The 17,284-nt window shown below is 35.4% G+C and overlaps 1 non-coding gene across 1 annotated transcript; it reads right to left on the bottom strand.

Annotated features, from left to right (window-relative positions):
* Window positions 1–6,471: 6,471 nt before the first annotated feature.
* LOC114108446 (U6 spliceosomal RNA) lies at window positions 6,472–6,579 on the bottom strand. Its single transcript, XR_003585476.2, has one exon. It is a non-coding gene; the product is annotated as a U6 spliceosomal RNA (small nuclear RNA).
* Between the last annotated feature and the right edge of the window lie 10,705 nt (window positions 6,580–17,284).

Below are 17,284 nucleotides of genomic sequence, written 5' to 3'. Positions count from 1 at the left end.
TGAAAGGACATTGCTTATTCTTTTTTTCCTTTAGGACAGTTGGGATTGGTTAGCATGTTCAAAAAGAAATTTTATAAAAAGCTAAAGAGAAAGATATAAATGAGAAACTAATGCACAAAAGTAGACCTGTTAACAGTACAGATTTTATGTTAAAATTATAAAAGGGCTTTATTAAACATAATTTCTTAATCATAAAATACCTGTACTAGATCATGTGGGTGTGGAGTGACTAGCATAACTTTTTTTTTTTTTAGAATTTAATCTCTTTTTATGTGGTGCTGAGGATCGAACCCAGTGCCTCACCTGCACTAGGCAAGTGCTCTATCACTCAACCCTAGCCCTAGAATAACTTTTAATGGATAGCTTGCCTGAATTCCCCTCCCCAGCATTCATCTTTTGTGGATACCATGCTATTTCCAGTCTCTTGGGGTTCTGAGGTCCTTGCATTCATATTAATCAAGGATGGAACCAGGATGACAAGCCTTGTAATGTAGTGCTTGACACATAGAACTGTCTTTCAATTAAATATTTGTCAAACTGACAATGAGCCAATATCCTGATAAAAGTTTTCTCTTTCCTGGTTTCATATTTGATCATCTCTATCCATTGTTTTTCAAAATGAAATATTTCAACTGAGAGTATATGATAAGAATTCCAGAAGGACATAAAGCCATTGGAAAATTTACTTCCCAAGAGTGCTAATTTTACCTGATAATTGGGGGAAGAAAACAGTTGTACATTTAATCAAAGCAGATATATTTTGGATAAGAATGCAAAGTACAAGTGAATGTTCAGGGTAGAGTATGAAGCTGTAAAGAGATAATCTTTGCTCTGGATCCTATTGGTCTATGTCCTGAGCTCAGGAAGGAGACAGGTTCACCATTTGGCTCCTAGGTTACTTTGAATATATTTGAAAGGCACATTAGCAAGCTAGACTTACGGAATTCCCTTGTCTATACTGGCTCAGTGAGACCAGCACACTTGTAGATGAAAGAGTTCCTGTTATTTCTGAGCAGAATAGACATTTCACATTTTTGTTCTGGACCAGAATTCTCTTCTGCACATTTATTCATGTGGGTGTATGTTGGTTTGCCAAGGGAAGGTAAGTTATTGAAGCCTCTATCATAATAGGACACCCATAGCACAAAAGTTAATAACTAGAATCAACAAATGGGACTTACTCAAACTAAAAAGTTTTTTCTCAGCAAAAGAAACAATAAGAGAGGTAATAGGGAGCCTACATCCTGGGAACAAATCTTTACTCCTCACACTTCAGATAGAGCCCTAATATCCAGAGTATACAAAGAACTCAAAAAATTGGACAATAAGATAACAAATAACCCAATCAACAAATGGGCCAAGGACCTGAACAGACACTTCTCAGAGGAGGACATACAATCAATCAACAAGTACATGAAAAATTGCTCACCATCTCTAGCAGTCAGAGAAATGCAAATCAAAACCAACCTAAGATACCATCTCACTCCAGTAAGATTGGCAGCCAGTGGGAGATGAGAAACAATTTTTCAAAAAAATCCCCAATAATGGCATCAACAGCATTCTACTTTTGTGTTGCTCACTCTCATTTTATCAGTAAATTAGATGATGATTAAATGTTTCATTTTATCCATCCAGTATGGTGCTATGAAGCCATAATTACTGTATTTTGTGTTTTTAAAGGTTCTGGTCTGTAAGCATAGCTATAGCATTATCCTGCACCAGTGCAGGGCTTGGCAGCACTGATCTGACCCCCGCCCCCCCCCCCCGCCCCATCTGCACAAACAGAGTGTAGGAGAACTCATAGCAGGGGGGATTCAGTTAATTTGAGAAGGAATAACATATCAGTTCTCCCATTTTCCAGAAGACATTGCATCCATATATGAACACTACTGACTTCTGAACTGTCTTTAACTCCATAAGGTTCTGAAAATGAATCATGCACCATTAAGATTTGTTATTTTCATGCTCCAAAACTTTCAAGATTAGGGAAAACTTGGCTTACAAAATTAAGAATGAATTATTTCCCTGGCCTTTTAGGTTCCACCACAAAATGATGTCAATGACCTTTATGGGTAAAATCTTCCCAAATGTCATTTAATGTGTCTCAGGTGCTGAGATGCTGAGCCAATGGGGCAGACTTCACCAGCAGTCAAATTCATAGACCAATAGTGAATGGAGGGCCTGGGGTTGTAGCTCAGTGGTAGAGCGCTTGTCTAACATGTGAGGCACTGGGTTTGATTCTCAGCACTGCATACAAATAAATAAAATAAAGGTCCAACAAATAAATAAAACAAAGGTCCATCAAAAACTAAAAAGAAATTTTAAAAAATTAGGCAAAAGCTTAAAAAAATAGTAGTGAATGGAATCTCAGGGTTGAGAAAGACCTTAGAGGCAACTACTGGTCCAACATCTTTTTTTAGAGGGAGGGAGGGGGGGGGGGAGAGAGAGAGAGAGAGAGAGAGAGAATTTTAATATTTATTTTTTAGTTATCGGCGGACACAACATCTTTTTTTTTTTTTTGTATGTGGTGCTGAGGATTGAACCCTGGCCACACGCACGCCAGACGAGCGCCCTACCGCTTGAGCCACATCCCCAGCCCAACTGGTCCAACTTCTTAATAACTGCATGTTGGACTCCTAGCTGTTTAATCAAACGTACCCCAGGCTCATGTAACTCATACTGAAATTCCACCCCTACAAGCTCTCAGGTCTGACTGGAATTCTACTTCATTCACAGAGCCTCAATGCAGGTCTGTACCCAATTCCCTTTAGTCTCTCTTGGTATTACTGTGTTCTTTTTAAATAGCTGTCATCTGTCCGTTCAATAAATAGTTGTTGAGTATCTCTGCCAGGTGCCAGATGCTGTGTTAAGCCTTGGCTCATTCCACCTGCAAATCTGCAAACCAAGACTCCCTCTCTTTCAGCTTTCCTAAAATTTTTAACACAAAGTTTCACCAGCACTAAATCCATGTTTGTTGAATGTGACCCTGTCTATATATCTCTGGTTTTAAAAATTTTCCTTGAGTAAATATTGTTCTGATAGCAGTTGTATGGTCATGGAAGTATTGGAGAATAGACTGGAGATTGTTCATTTTATAATTGAAGGGTCTGACAGCTCTAATTAGGATTTTGAAGTTTTCTTCTCTGTGTTAATTGTCTTTAGGAGAGCCACATATTCCAGGCACTGTGACTCATATATTTAGTGAAACACTCGGTGAATATTGAAACTGAAGAGAGACAATTCTTATTCTATAGCATAAAATAAAACAGCCATTCCCCCTTTCAGTTTTAGAGCTACTTATAACAGAAGATACTTCTGTTAATGCTTCTGATACAGAAGACCATCTAGAGATAAAGGTGGAAGAGCCAGCAGATGCCACCCTTTTGGACAACATACTTTTCTTGTTATATTCATTCTTGCCTTATTTCTCTAAGACGGTAAGTTTGATATAGTTTCTTCAATTAGAATGTTGATTATTTATTAGTTTTTAAGTGGCTTCTGGTCATGAAGTGAAGAACTTAAAATGTCTTTATGAAAATGACTCCTGACCCTTTGAGTAGATAGCTCCTGAAACAAAAGCCATAGGGGTGTGGCTTAATGGCTACTTAGTTTAGCATATGAGGAAGATTTGCTGTCTACCAAGGCTGGACATTTGTACACCTGTAAAAACTTGGTTCTTCCCCTCAGAACCTTTCATTCTGGCAGGGAGATAACAGCATTCACTTGAAACACAGTAAGATAATGGCAGAAAGAGAGGTATTTATTTGATGGTAGAACATTATTGTCCATAAATGCATTTATTCTGGTTGGAAGGGTGATCAATAAGGTCAGAAAGTAGTTGAGATGTGTTTGAAGCACAGGCAAAGGGCAAACAGGAGTCTGACATGTGGTTTGTTGTTGATTAGACAGGCTGGGGTGGAGGACGGTGGGGGAAGCTGGCAGTCAGAAGAAATGTGTTCAGAGAAATGGAAACATGAAGAAAAGGGTATTTGGGGAGGCCAGGAGAATGTGAATAGTTGGTATTGTAAAGTGTAAAGTTGGAGGGGGATGGTCTGTTGGAGAGGCCAGCAAATCTTAAAGGAAGTCATGAGCCAAAGTAGCATTAGACCATTAATAGTGGGGATCCTTAGAAAGTTTTAAGAATGAAAGGAATTAGGTTATATCTGTTTCTTAGAAAGAGTCACTTAAGGCTGATCTTTCTAAAGAAAATCATGATCCAAACAAGACATTTAATATGTCTAGAAGCTTATCTAAGCATTTTAGGACTTACCTCCCCCTCATGGTATTTGTTGATATTGGACTTTTAGAGTTTAATTATAGGAATGAGAAAGCTTTTAGAGATTGGAGGATAAGATGGTCCTAGGGCCATTGTGACAGTAATCCTTCTCAACTGAAGTTGTTTCCTATAGGTTGTGTTATTTCAAGGCTTGTGTAAGAAAGATGATGTTGTTGTTTTCCTTGTAAAATGTATAGATTTTGAAGCCAGGTAGATCTGGTTTCAAATCCCAAGGTTATCATTTAGAAGTTTGGGCAAATAACTAAACTTTTGAATATCAGATTCCCCATCTGAAAAATGTAGATAATGCTTACTCCAATCATAAGAATTAAATGATTTGACAAGGTAAAGTGTCTGGTGAGGTGTCTGGCATTTTGTAGCGTTTTACCCCCACGCACCCCCTAATTCTCATGTAGGCAGTCAGAGGTGGTATAAAGACAATGAATACCTGGGGAGGAAAGACCACCAGGGTGGAAAAGATGTGGTGGGGAGAAACAAATCATTTTTCAGTTGGCTCCATGTTTGTTCATGGTGGTGGCAGCCACCTGGGTAAGGGGTATGTACAAACCAGGCAGTTAGAATAATGATATTTCCAGTGATTAAAGCAGTCTTCCACAGTCATAATTTGATTATCAGAATGAATCAACATCACTTGGAAAGTTTACAGCCTCACGATATGGGAAGGATTTCTTTATTCATATTTTTAGGTATGCACAGAGCCCTCCTCTAGGTCTAGGTCGGGGGACACGAATGTGGTGCAGGTATGGTCAGTGATTGTACGGTGATAGGTAAGACATAGACGTGAGTGGCAAAGCAGAGGCACAATGTTACGAGACTGATTTGAAAGGAGCCTTCAAAAAGGCATTTTGATGGCCCAGTATGTATAGGACATTGTGCGAGGACTAAAAGAGTCTAACAGGTGTAAGGCATGATTGTGATTTTTGAAAGCCTTAAGAAAAGGACTTAACAAATACATGCAAAAATTATGAACAAGTCAATGTAAAATCTTAAACAAGTAGTATGATATCTGATAGGACTGGAGAGTAATAGGTTCTGATGTGTTTGGGAGATGTGCACCAATCAGATTCATTGATCAATGGAATCTTAGTAGAATCTTAGTGTTAGAAGAAACCTTGGAAGGCTGTTAGTCTAGTTTCTCACTCATTGCTGTCATTTTCTTTACTGTGGCCCTGATGAGTAGTTATGAGGCCTGTACACCAGTATTTCCTAGCATGAGTCACTCTCTTACAAGGCTATATGTTCTTCTGTTTTCTAGTTCATCCTTGTATTGACTCCAAATTTTCCTCCACATGATTTCCTCTATAAAATTGAATTCTTTTCTACATAGAAATCCTTTAAATATTTGAAGTTATATCTTAATTTAAAAATTACTTTTAGTATTTTTATCACGGAAACTTTCAAATAAGAGCAGAGAGAATAGTAGGGGACTATAGGTAACCATAACATACTGTACATTTCAGAATACTAGAAGAAAAGATTGTGAAAGTTTTACCATAGAGAAATGATGTTTGAGGAGGTAGATATGTTTAACCTGATTTAAACATTACATAGTGTATACATGCATCAAAATGTCATGTTACCTACTTCAATAATTATAATGTTTATTTCTATGTACTAATTAAAAAAATAAATTTAATTAGAAAAGCTTTAAAGAAAAGCATAAAGAATAGTATAATGAACCCACGGGCCATCACCCAACTTAACAGTAATTCCTTGATAGCCAATATCAGTGAGTTTTTTTTTTTAAATTTGTTCTAATTGGTTATACATGATAGCAGAATGCATTTGGATTCATTGTACATAAATGGAACAAAACTTTTCCTAGTTGTACACAACACATGTGTAGTCCTACATGTACCTCGGGTAATGAGGTTCATCTCATTCCACCATCTTTCCTATCCCTATGCCCCCTCGCCTGTCCTACCTCCCCTTTGCCCAATCAAAGTACCTCCATTCTTTGCCACACACCTCACCCCCTTTATGGGTCAGCATCCACTTTCAGAGAGAACATACAGCTTTTGGTTTTTGGGATTGGCTTACTTCCCTTAGCCTGATATTCCCATTCACCCGCAGATGCCATAATTTTTTTCTCTTTTAATGCTATAAGCAATATTCCATTTTGTATATGTACCACAGTTTCTTTATCCATTCATCTGTTGAAGGGTTGGTTCCACAAAACTATGGAATGATTCACAAATGTGGGTGTCATCCTTGCTCAGGGACCATGCTAATTTTTTTCTGTATTGTCCCAATTTTAGTATATGTGCTGCCAAAGCAAGCACACTCTGAGTTTTAACAAATGTAGATACCCATGTAAAAACTACCATAATCAAGATATAGAGCCGTTTTTTCACTAGAAAAGGGGTTTCTTTGGGATCCTTCCCAGTGAGTTCCTTCACCACCTGTTCCAGGCAACCACTGATAACTTTTTTTTTAAAACTATAGATTCATTTTTCCTACAGTACTATTTCATATATATGCCACTATAAGTGGACTCATATCTAGAAGTGCAATTGCCTCCTACGTTTAATGTATGTTTTTATCTTATGTGATACTGTCAAGCCATGCTAAAAAATGACCACAATCATTTTATACTTCCACCAGCAATTTAGGAGACTTCCACTTGACTTCATCTTCACTAGCACTTGGGCCATTCTAGTGGGTATGTCTTTGTGAGTTTATTTCCTGACAATTAATGATATTGAGTGAACTTTTTTTTTCTTTTGAGATAGGGTCTCACTAACTTGCTTAGGCCCTTGATAAGTTGCCAGCCTCAAACTTGGGATCCTCCTGCCTCAGCCTTCTGAGTTGCTGGGATTACAGACATGTGCCATCATGCCTGGATCAAATAGTTCTTCATGAGCTTGTTGACCATACTGTTTTTGTATGTCAGCTCTCTCTGGCTAGCTGGAATCCAGACTTCTCCCAGCTCAGTGCCAACTGTGGGATTGGTTAGCTTATAGTTGTTCTTGGCCCTCGCAGGTACTGCTTAGAATGTAGCCCCAAACTGAAGACCACCTCCATGCAGATTTCTGGAACTCTTTTTCTTGTGTCTCCCATCTTTCTGGTAGTTTTCTCTACATATTTTTGGCTGCTTAATCTCCTGGAACTCTGGTCTCTCCTCAGTGAGACTGTTATGCCCCATTTGGGTTCCCCTTCCCAAACTGAGGTCTAGAGGGTGCCTCCAGGTAGAATGCTCACCTATTTGTTCTCCTGCTCTTAGGGGTGACAGTTGCATATCCCTTGTGGCTTTCTATCTGAAAAATAGCTCTTTAAAAATATATTTTGACTGGGCATGGTGGCACATGCCTTAATCCTAGTGGCTCGGGAGGCTGAGACAGGAGGATCACGAGTTCAAAGCCAGCCTTAGCAAAAGTGAGGTGCTAAGTAACTCAGTGAGACCCTGTCTCTAAATAAAATACAAAATGGGGCTGAGACTGGGGATGTAGCTCAGTGATCAAGTGCTCCATATATATATATATATATTCCAACTTTCTGGTTGCTTTCAGTGGGAGAACAAGTCTCATATAAGTTACTATCTATTGATTTCTCCTTTTGTTGTAACTTTTTGCAATAATTGAAAAAAATATGTTTGTGGGACTTCTAGGATATATTGTAGTTTTGGTGAATAAATGACATCCCCCTGGTACAACAATTTAACCTGTTTTCTCTATTGCCTTTTTTTTTTTTTTTTTTTTTTTTTGGTGGTGCTGGGGATTGAACCTCAGGCTCCATGCATTCTAGGCAAGTGCTGAGCTGACAACCTCAGCCTCTCTCTGTTGCTTTATATTTCTTGGAAATTGGTAGTCAGGTTTAGGTTCAATTCTGTTTCTTATGAAAACTTAATAGGAAATATTGCATTGACATCTGCATGTCCTCTCCTTTGATGTTGACTACTAGTCAACAGTGACGTTGGTGAGATTTGCTAATATATTACAGGTTGCAAAATAGCAATGGTCTGAGTTGCTGGGATTTTTCTTTCTTCATTTAAAGGTTGGGATGCCTACACAAATAAAAATTTATGATTGATTATTCTTTCTTTTTTTTTTTTTTTGGTACTGGGGATTAAACTCAGGAGCACTTGGCTAGTGAGCCATATCCCCAGCCCTATTTTGTATTTTATTTATATACAGGGTCTCACTGAGTTGCTTAGCAATTCGCTTTTGCTGAGGCTGACTTTGAACTTGCTATCCTCCCTCCTCAGCCTCCCGAGCTACTGGGCTTACAAGCGTGTGCCACGGCGCCTGGCTATGATTGATTATTCTTTACACAGATATTTGGTTTGTATAGTTAAGGCAGGAGATAAACATTTGATTCCTTTTCTTCATTTAAACACTTTTCAGAATAGTAAGATATTCTTCTAGCATTATCAAATGATACCCAAAGGGGCTTGAAATCTTTTTAACTTTTATTTAAGAGTCAATATGATGTCATGCATTTAAAAATATTTGGTGTATTTAATTCAATTAGGAATAGTAATTGTTCTTACCTGATGCTCCATTTCTCCCCCTTTTGCCTTGTAGAAGCCTCTTTATCTTGGCTCCTGGGACCCTTTGCCACCATCTAGTGGTCATTGTTGCCTATTTCCCTTGCTTTTGAAGTATGAAATGTTCCAAGTTCATCTTAAACATTTCCTGTCCAGACCTTGAAGGAATTATTTCTCTAAAAGAACTTTGGTTCCTTTCAATAGGAAATGATATTTAGAGGCTACATTCCAAGTACTAGGATTGCTTATTGCTCAAATTGACTGTCATTTGTAGGCCTTTTTAGTGAACAAAGCTCAGAAATATGTGGGGATTTTTCATCATGTCATTTAGATAATTCCCATGAAAATTCAGGATGCTAGAGAGATTTTACTTCACTTCATCTATCTTAGATTTGTGTTTTCTTTCTCTGATGTTGGAATTCCAGTTTTAAATGACATCAGTATAATTGTTTACAGCCTTGTGCCACTTAATGACATTTTGGTCATTAGTGCATAATAATGGAGCTAAAAAATTCTTGTCACCTAGTATTTTTAGTATCTTTTCTGTGTTTTGATATGTTTAGATATATAAACATTTACAATGTTATAATTGTCTACAGTATTCAGTATAATAATGTCTTATAGGTCTTTATCCCCAAAGCGATGATATACCACCATATATGAATACCTACATGTGGAAATGGCTATATTTTCTAGGTTTGTATAAGTATACTCAATGATGTTTGCACACTGAAATTGCCTAAGATGTGTTTCTCAGAATTTATTCCCATCATTAAGCAACACACGACTATATTTATGTTATTTAAAATACTTTCAGGAATGTATTCCTGAAATTAAATGAAATTCTCTTGTCTTTAAGCTATATCCCACTAAGACGTGTTTGAAATAATTCATTTCTGTGGTTTGTCACCAACTTGATATAACAGGTTGTTTCATTTTTGCTTTCAATATTTAGGTGTTACTTTTTAAGATTTTTTTGTTTATTTTACAATTATTTAAATATTTAGAAGAGCCAAAGTTAATTTGTAAAAATAAGTTGTTTCTGTTTTTTGGTACTGGTGATTGAACCCAGGGCTCCTATCCACTGAGCAACATACCTACCCTCTTTATTTTTTATTTAGAGATAGTTCTTACTAAGTTGCGTAGGGACTTGCTAAGTTGCTGAGGCTAGCTTTGAACTTGTGATTCTCCTGCCTGATTTTGAAAGAACTCTAGCTTTTGTCCCAGTTTTGTCTACCCTGATGTTGTTACTCTCTTTTATAGTTAACTTTTAAAATTTATTTCATTATGTATTCTGCTATTAAAAAATAAGCAAATGAGAAAAGGGATATGTAGCTCAGTGGTAGAGCACTTGCCTACCATACATGAGGCCATGTGTTCAATCCCCAGCACCATAAAAAGAAAAAGAAAAGCAAATGATTTTTACATCTAGCTATGATAGCTTTATATAGGTACTGGCTTCACCTTCCCAACTGAAACAACTAAAATAAATATGAAAAAAAAAAAAAACCCACAAACAGATCAAATTTGAAGATCAAGCAACATTGAAGATCAAGCAACAAAGAATAATTCTGGAAACATAAGGAACAAATGCTATGATCTCTTTAGTTGTCCCAGCTTTTACTATGTTAAGAGATTCCCAAGCCATGACAAAGAAGGGGAAGTCAGGCAGAACCAGAGGATACCATGAATTGAGAGATGGTGCTGAAATTCCAGGAAAACCAAAGTGACTAGAATTCACAGGGTGGAGTACCAAAAGAAGGTTGCTACATTGAGAGACAATTCTGGAAATCTGTGAAAGGCTCTCTGAGTGTTCAGCAGGGTATTGATCAGCACATAAGTGTGATGAAACTGCTTAGCAAGTCAGAGAAACAATCTTAAGTGATTAGAAGGAACAGGTCCTAACACAGGGACCAGAAAAGCACCTGGAAGAAACTATCTAAGGAAGTTGGGTAGAATAATCAGAAGGGTGTCACCTCAGACTGACTATTACAATTTATGTCATACCTAACAAATATTCAGACCCAAGAGAATCAAATTGTTACCAGTAACTTAACTGTATACAAAATATTAAGAATAGTAATTCGTAATGTATGGCATCCAATCAAAGCTTACCAGGCATGCAAAGAAACAAGAAAAATACAATCCACAATGATGAGGAGAAGAATCATCCAATCAAAGCCAACTGAGAACTGGTGGAGATGTTAGAATGAGGTAATGGCATTAAAAGTTATTACTAAAAGGTAAATAGAGATATAGAAGATATATTTTTAAAAATCAGACTTCTAGAGTTGAAAATATATGATAAATACAGTGGATGGGATTAATGCCAGAATAAGCATTGTGATGAAATTGTTAGTGAACTTGAAGACATAGCAGGAGAAGTACCCCAAATGAAACACAGGGAAAATTTCTTCTGCTAAAGAAAAGTGTCCAGAGCATCAGTGAGCTGTGGGACCGTTTCAAGTTGAGCGATAAGAGGTTTTCAGAAAAATATTTTAAGAAATGATGGCCAAAAATTTTCAAAAATTTGTGAAAACTGTACATCTGCAGATCCAAGATATTAAATGGAACTAGAGTACAAAAAGCATGAATAAAGCTATATCAAGGTATATTATACCATAAACAAATTGCTCAAAACCAGTGATAAAGGGCAATCTTAGCAGTTAGAGAAGACATTTATGTAGAGAATAACTAAGGATGACATCAGATTTCTTGTCAGAAATTAGGCATAAGAGAATATAGTGGAGTGATACCTTTAATATATTTGAAGAGCGATAATGTTGGCTGATAATATCATGCCCAGTGAAATATCTTTCTATAAAATGAAGACTTGTGCTGACATACAAGCTGAAAGAATTCACCCTACACTTGCACCAAGACAGCAGATGGAAATAATGGAATAAAGGAGTAAAGAACACTGAAAATGGTGACTCTGTGCATAAATATTTAAAATAATTTTTCTTATTTGAATATTTTAAAAAGTCATTGACTGTTTATTTTTTTATTGGTTGTTCAAAACATTACAAAGCTCTTGACATATCATATTTCATACATTTGATTCAGGTGGGTTTTGAACTCCCAATTTTACCCCAAATACAGATTGCAGAATCACGTCGGTTACACATCTACATTTTTACATAATGCCCTATTAGTAACTGTTGTATTCTGCTACCTTTCCTATCCTCTACTATCTCCCCTCCCCTCCCCTCCCATCTTCTCTCTCTACCCCATCTACTGTAATTCATTTCTCTCCTTGTTTATTTTCCCATTCCCCTCACAACCTCTTATATGTAATTTTGTATAACAATGAGGATCTCCCTCCATTACCATGCAATTTCCCTTTTCTCTCCCTTTCCCTCCCACCTCATGTATCTGTTTAATGTTAATCTTTTCTTCCTGCTGTCATTGACTGTTTAAAGACAAATATCAGTGTAGTATGGGACTTAGAAAACATGTAAAGTAAAATACATGACAACAGTATAAATCTCAGAAGGGTAGTAACTATTGTAACGTTCTTATTGAATATGTGAAGTACTATAGTATCATCTGAAGGTAGATTGTGACAAATTAAAGATGTATATTCTAAACCCTGAAACACCAAGATTAGAAAACAGAGTTATAACTTAATAAGCCAATAGAGGAATCACTAAAAATACCGATAGTGGTATTTCTGCAAAAGAAGACAGAAAGAAAAGAAAAAGAACAAAGAACAGAAGGAACAAATAGAAGATTATATTAAGCTTACACCTATGCACAGCAGTAATCCTATTAAGTGGAAAGTATCTAAATACATCAGTTAAAAACAGAGTTTGTCATATTGCCTAAAGAAGCAAGACCCAAATAGATGTATATGGGAATAACACTGTAAATAGAAAGACACAAAGAAGTCAAAATTAAAATGATTGAAAAAGGTATCTCATGTTAAACACTAGTCAAAGGAAATCTGGAGTAGCTACATTAAACCAAAAGAGGTTGTGGGGCAAAATATATCATCAGGACTAAAGAAAGTCATTTCCTAATGATAAAGGAGTCAGTTAGTCAAGATTATATAATAAATCTAAATGCTTATACTTTTAATATTAGACCTTCAAAATACATGAAGTATAAAAATTGATAGAATTATGAGGAAAATGATGAATATAGGATTACATTTAGAGATTTCAATATCCTCTCCTCAGCAATTGGCAGAAAACAAAAAATAAAAGTAAGGTTGTAGAAAGTATGAATGACATAATCAATCCATCCATTTGAAATTAGTTGACATTTATAGAAAACCCCCAAAGAGCTGAATACCTATTCTTCTTAGTGCACGTGGAACATTTACCAAGATAAACCATATTCTGGATCTTAAATTATCAGTAAATATAAAAGTATTCAAAGACAGGCAAAGCTTATTCTCTGAACACAATAAAATGAGAAATCAATAATGGAAAAATCTGGAAAATTCCCAAATATTTGGAAACGTAAGTGCCAGGCTGCTATATATATAATTTTTTTTTCTTTTTTTCATTTTTGGTACATGAACACACAGTACATTTATTTTTATGTGGTGCTGGGGATCGAACCCAGTGCCTCACACATGTGAGGCAAGCACTTTACCACTGAGCTACAACCTTAGCCCCCACTGCTAAATAATTTTTGAGTCAAATAAATCAGAGAAGAAATTCATATTTTGAGTTGAATAAAACTGAAAACAACATATCCATTTGTGCAATGTCACTAAAGCGTTACTGGAAAATTTATAGCACTACCAGGCCCAGATAGCTTTATTATAAAAGAAGTCTCCAGTCATTGACTTTAGTTCCTACTATGAGAAACTAGAAAAGGAAAAATAAGTTAATCTCCAAGTAAGCAAGAAAAAAAGATATAATAAAGACCATAAGTCAGTGAAATTTTAAAAAAGGAAAATAAGAGAAAATCAATGAAACCCAAAGCTAGTTCTTTAAGATGAATAAAATTGATCAACATCTAGCGAGGGAAATAAAGAGGAGACACAGATTATCAATATCCTGCAATTAGAGAAGGGATATAACTACAGATTCCACAGATACTAGACTGATAATGGGGATATTATGAACAGTTTATGTTAATTAACTTGACAATTTAGTTGAAATGAAGAAATTCCATTTAAGCCACAAATTGCAAAAGTTCACTCAAGAAAAACAGACATCTTCATAAACCTCGTTGACTATTAAAGAAATTGAAGGTATAGATAAAAACCTTTCTACAAAGAAAAAAATATAAGACCCAGATAGCTTTATTGGTGATCCAATTAAACCTATAAGGAAGAAATGATACTAATTCCTAATAGTAATACTAAACCCTTGTAGAATATTAAAGCAAGGAAATATTTCTCCTATGAAGCCAATGTTATCACTACACTAAACCAAGACAAAGATATAACAAGAAAACCACAGACCTCTCATGGGATCTCCAATGAACCTGTAAAGAAATTCTAAACAAAAATTTAAGTCAAATACAATAATATGTAAAAGCTCAAGAGATACAAAACAAGCATTTAAAAAATATAGCAGAGGTGGGAAATATTGGGGAAATTATATTGTTATTTTGTGTGCATGTACAAGTAGGTGACAATAAATCCCATCGACATGTAAAAAAAATCAGCCCTGATTATTATTTAAAAAAAATTTTTTTAGATGTTGATTGACTTTTATTTTATTCACTTATTTATATGCAGTGCTGAGAATCGAACCCATTGCCTCACACATGCTAGGCAAGTGCTCTACCACTGAGTATCAACCCCAGCCCCTCAGCATTGATTATTGATGTAGAAAAACAAACAACAAACTAGGAATAGAAAAAGGGAGCTTAAAACATCCTCTGAAAAAATGCAGCTAACCTCATACTTAATGGTTGATAATTGAATACTTTTCCCCAAGATCAGAAACCAAACAGAGATGTCCACTCTCATTACATCTATTCAGCATTGTCCTGGGGTACAGTAAGGAAATAGCTAGTATACTAAGGCAAGAAAAAGAAATAAAATGCACTCAGATTGGAAAGGAAGAACTAAAATTCTCTTTATTTTCAGATAACATGAACATATATAGATAAAATCTGGTATGATCTAGAAAAAAGCTATTGTAAGGTTGACGGATAAAATTTATATCTAAAAGCAATTATATTTTCTATATATTAACAATGAATAATTAGAAATTGAAATTTTAAAGATTTCCATGTACAATAGAATAAAAATATGATGTATTTAAACAAACGTGGCAAAAACTAAAATGTATATATTAAAAACTATAAAATATTGCTGATGGAAATTAAAGAGAACCTAAATGGAGAGATATACCTAATTTATGAGTCAGAAGACTAAGGTGTCCATTCATCCCAGTTTAATCACCAGAGTCAACATTATTCCAATCAAAATCCCTGCAGAGTTTTGTAGAAAATGACAAGCTGATTGCAACAGACCTAGAATACGTGGCTTCAAGACTTAAGCTAGGGCTGGGGATGTAGCTCAGTGGTAGAGCACTTGCCTAGCATATGCAAGGTCCTGTGTTCAATCCCTAGTACCATACGAAGAGGAAAAAAAAAGAAAAAAAAAATATTCTAAAGCTACAGTAATTAGGATCGAAGACAAAACATTGGAACAGAGCCAAAAATTCAGAGATAGATACACATATATATGGCAACAGTCATTGACAAAGATGGAAAGACACGTAGAGAATGGAAAGTTTTTCAGCAAATGGTACTGAAATTACTGCATATTTATATGCCAAATATTGATCCATGCCTTGCATAGACACCTGAGTTAACTCACAGACTTAAATATTAAACTCAAAACTACAAAACCTCTAGGAAAAAAATAAGAGAAAAATTTTTGTTGAACTTAGGTTTGGCAAAGATTTCTTAAATTTGACAACAAAAGCATTAAAAAGGATTTGACAATGTGGGATTCATCAAACTAAAACCTCTGTAATTCAAAATACACTTCGAAGTGAATGAAATAGACAAAACACAAGCTGGGAGGAAATTACTGTAAAACATTTTTCTGATAAAAGACTTGCATCAAGAATATATGAAGAACTCTTAGAACTCATTAGAAGGAAAAAAATATAGTCCTGTAAAATAACACTTCATCAAAGAAGATAAACAGATAGTAAATAAAGACATTAAAAATGTTTGACATAATTATCAGGGAAATGCAATTTTAAAGCATAAGAGTTACCACTACACACTTATTAAATAGCTAATATTAAAGACAATTGTGCTGAGTGGTTGGAGAAGAGATGGAGGAACTGGATGGGTACACAGCTGGTGGGGATATAAAGTGGTAGAATCACCTTCTTAAAAAGGTAAGCATACACCAGTCATATCCAACCATTCTTTTCCAAGAAAAGATAAGTTAGATAGCAATAGAAGGAATTTTATATCAGTGTTCTTGGCTATTTTATTTGTAAAAGCCCCAAACTGGAAAAAAATCCAAATGTCTATCAATAGATGATAGACAAATTGTGGTACGTACATATAATGAAATGCTACTCAGCAATAAAAATAGATGATAGATAAAACTGATGTAGATGAATCTCAAATTATGCTGAATGAGAAAAGCCGTAGAAATACAATATATTATCCCATACACATAAAACTTGAGGAATACAAAGCAATCTATTAAGATAGACATTTTGCTGGAGGAGTGGGAAAGTGGGGGGCAAGAAGGAAGGGTGACAAAGGGCAGAATTACCTAGAGAATGAGAATATTTTTGGAAGTAAAGGATGTGTATATTATCTTGATTATAATGGTGATTTCATAATTTCATGTTAAAATTTATCAAATTGCACACTTTAAATACATGTAATTTATTGCATGCCAATTTTACCTCAAAGCTATAAGAAATATATTCATCTTTTTTCACTTTCTAAGATACAAATAGTATTCTATAAATACTTTTCTCTACTTCATTTTTTAAAAATGTATTCTGGAAATCAGCTCTTAGCAGTATTTAAAATTATTTTCTTTCTTCTTTGGTTTATTCAACAACTTTTATTGATGACAGTTGTTTCAGCCTTTTGTGACCATCTTGTGTTATTATAATTAATGCTTGAATAACATAGTTTTGTAAATACAAGTTTTAAACATTTGTTGTTGTATTCCCAGTATATTTAGAAGTTAGGGCTGGGGGACTATAGCTCAGCAGTAGAGCACTTGCCCTAGGTACCCTTCCCCAGCACTGAAAAAGTTAAAAAAAAAAAAAGTGGGATTGTGGAGTTAATAGGTAAATATATAAGCAGTTTTGGGAGATGTTGCCAAATCTCATTCATAAGGGTTGTATCATTTTGTATACTTATCAGCAGTGTCTGAGAATTTGTATTCCCCCACATTCTCTCACCTACTGAGTATGTTGTCAAACGTTTGGATCTTGCCAATGCAAGTGAGAAATGGTATCTTGGTGTGGTTTAATTTGTATTTTGTTCATTATGAGCTAAGCAGAGCATGTTTCCATATTTTATAGCTATTTGCATTTCTT

The sequence above is a fragment of the Marmota flaviventris genome, chromosome 12, assembly GCF_047511675.1.
Source record: "Marmota flaviventris isolate mMarFla1 chromosome 12, mMarFla1.hap1, whole genome shotgun sequence".
Classification (NCBI taxonomy): domain Eukaryota; kingdom Metazoa; phylum Chordata; class Mammalia; order Rodentia; family Sciuridae; genus Marmota; species Marmota flaviventris.
Note: the sequence above shows the minus strand (reverse complement) of the source record. Positions and strands in the feature narration are given on the sequence as shown.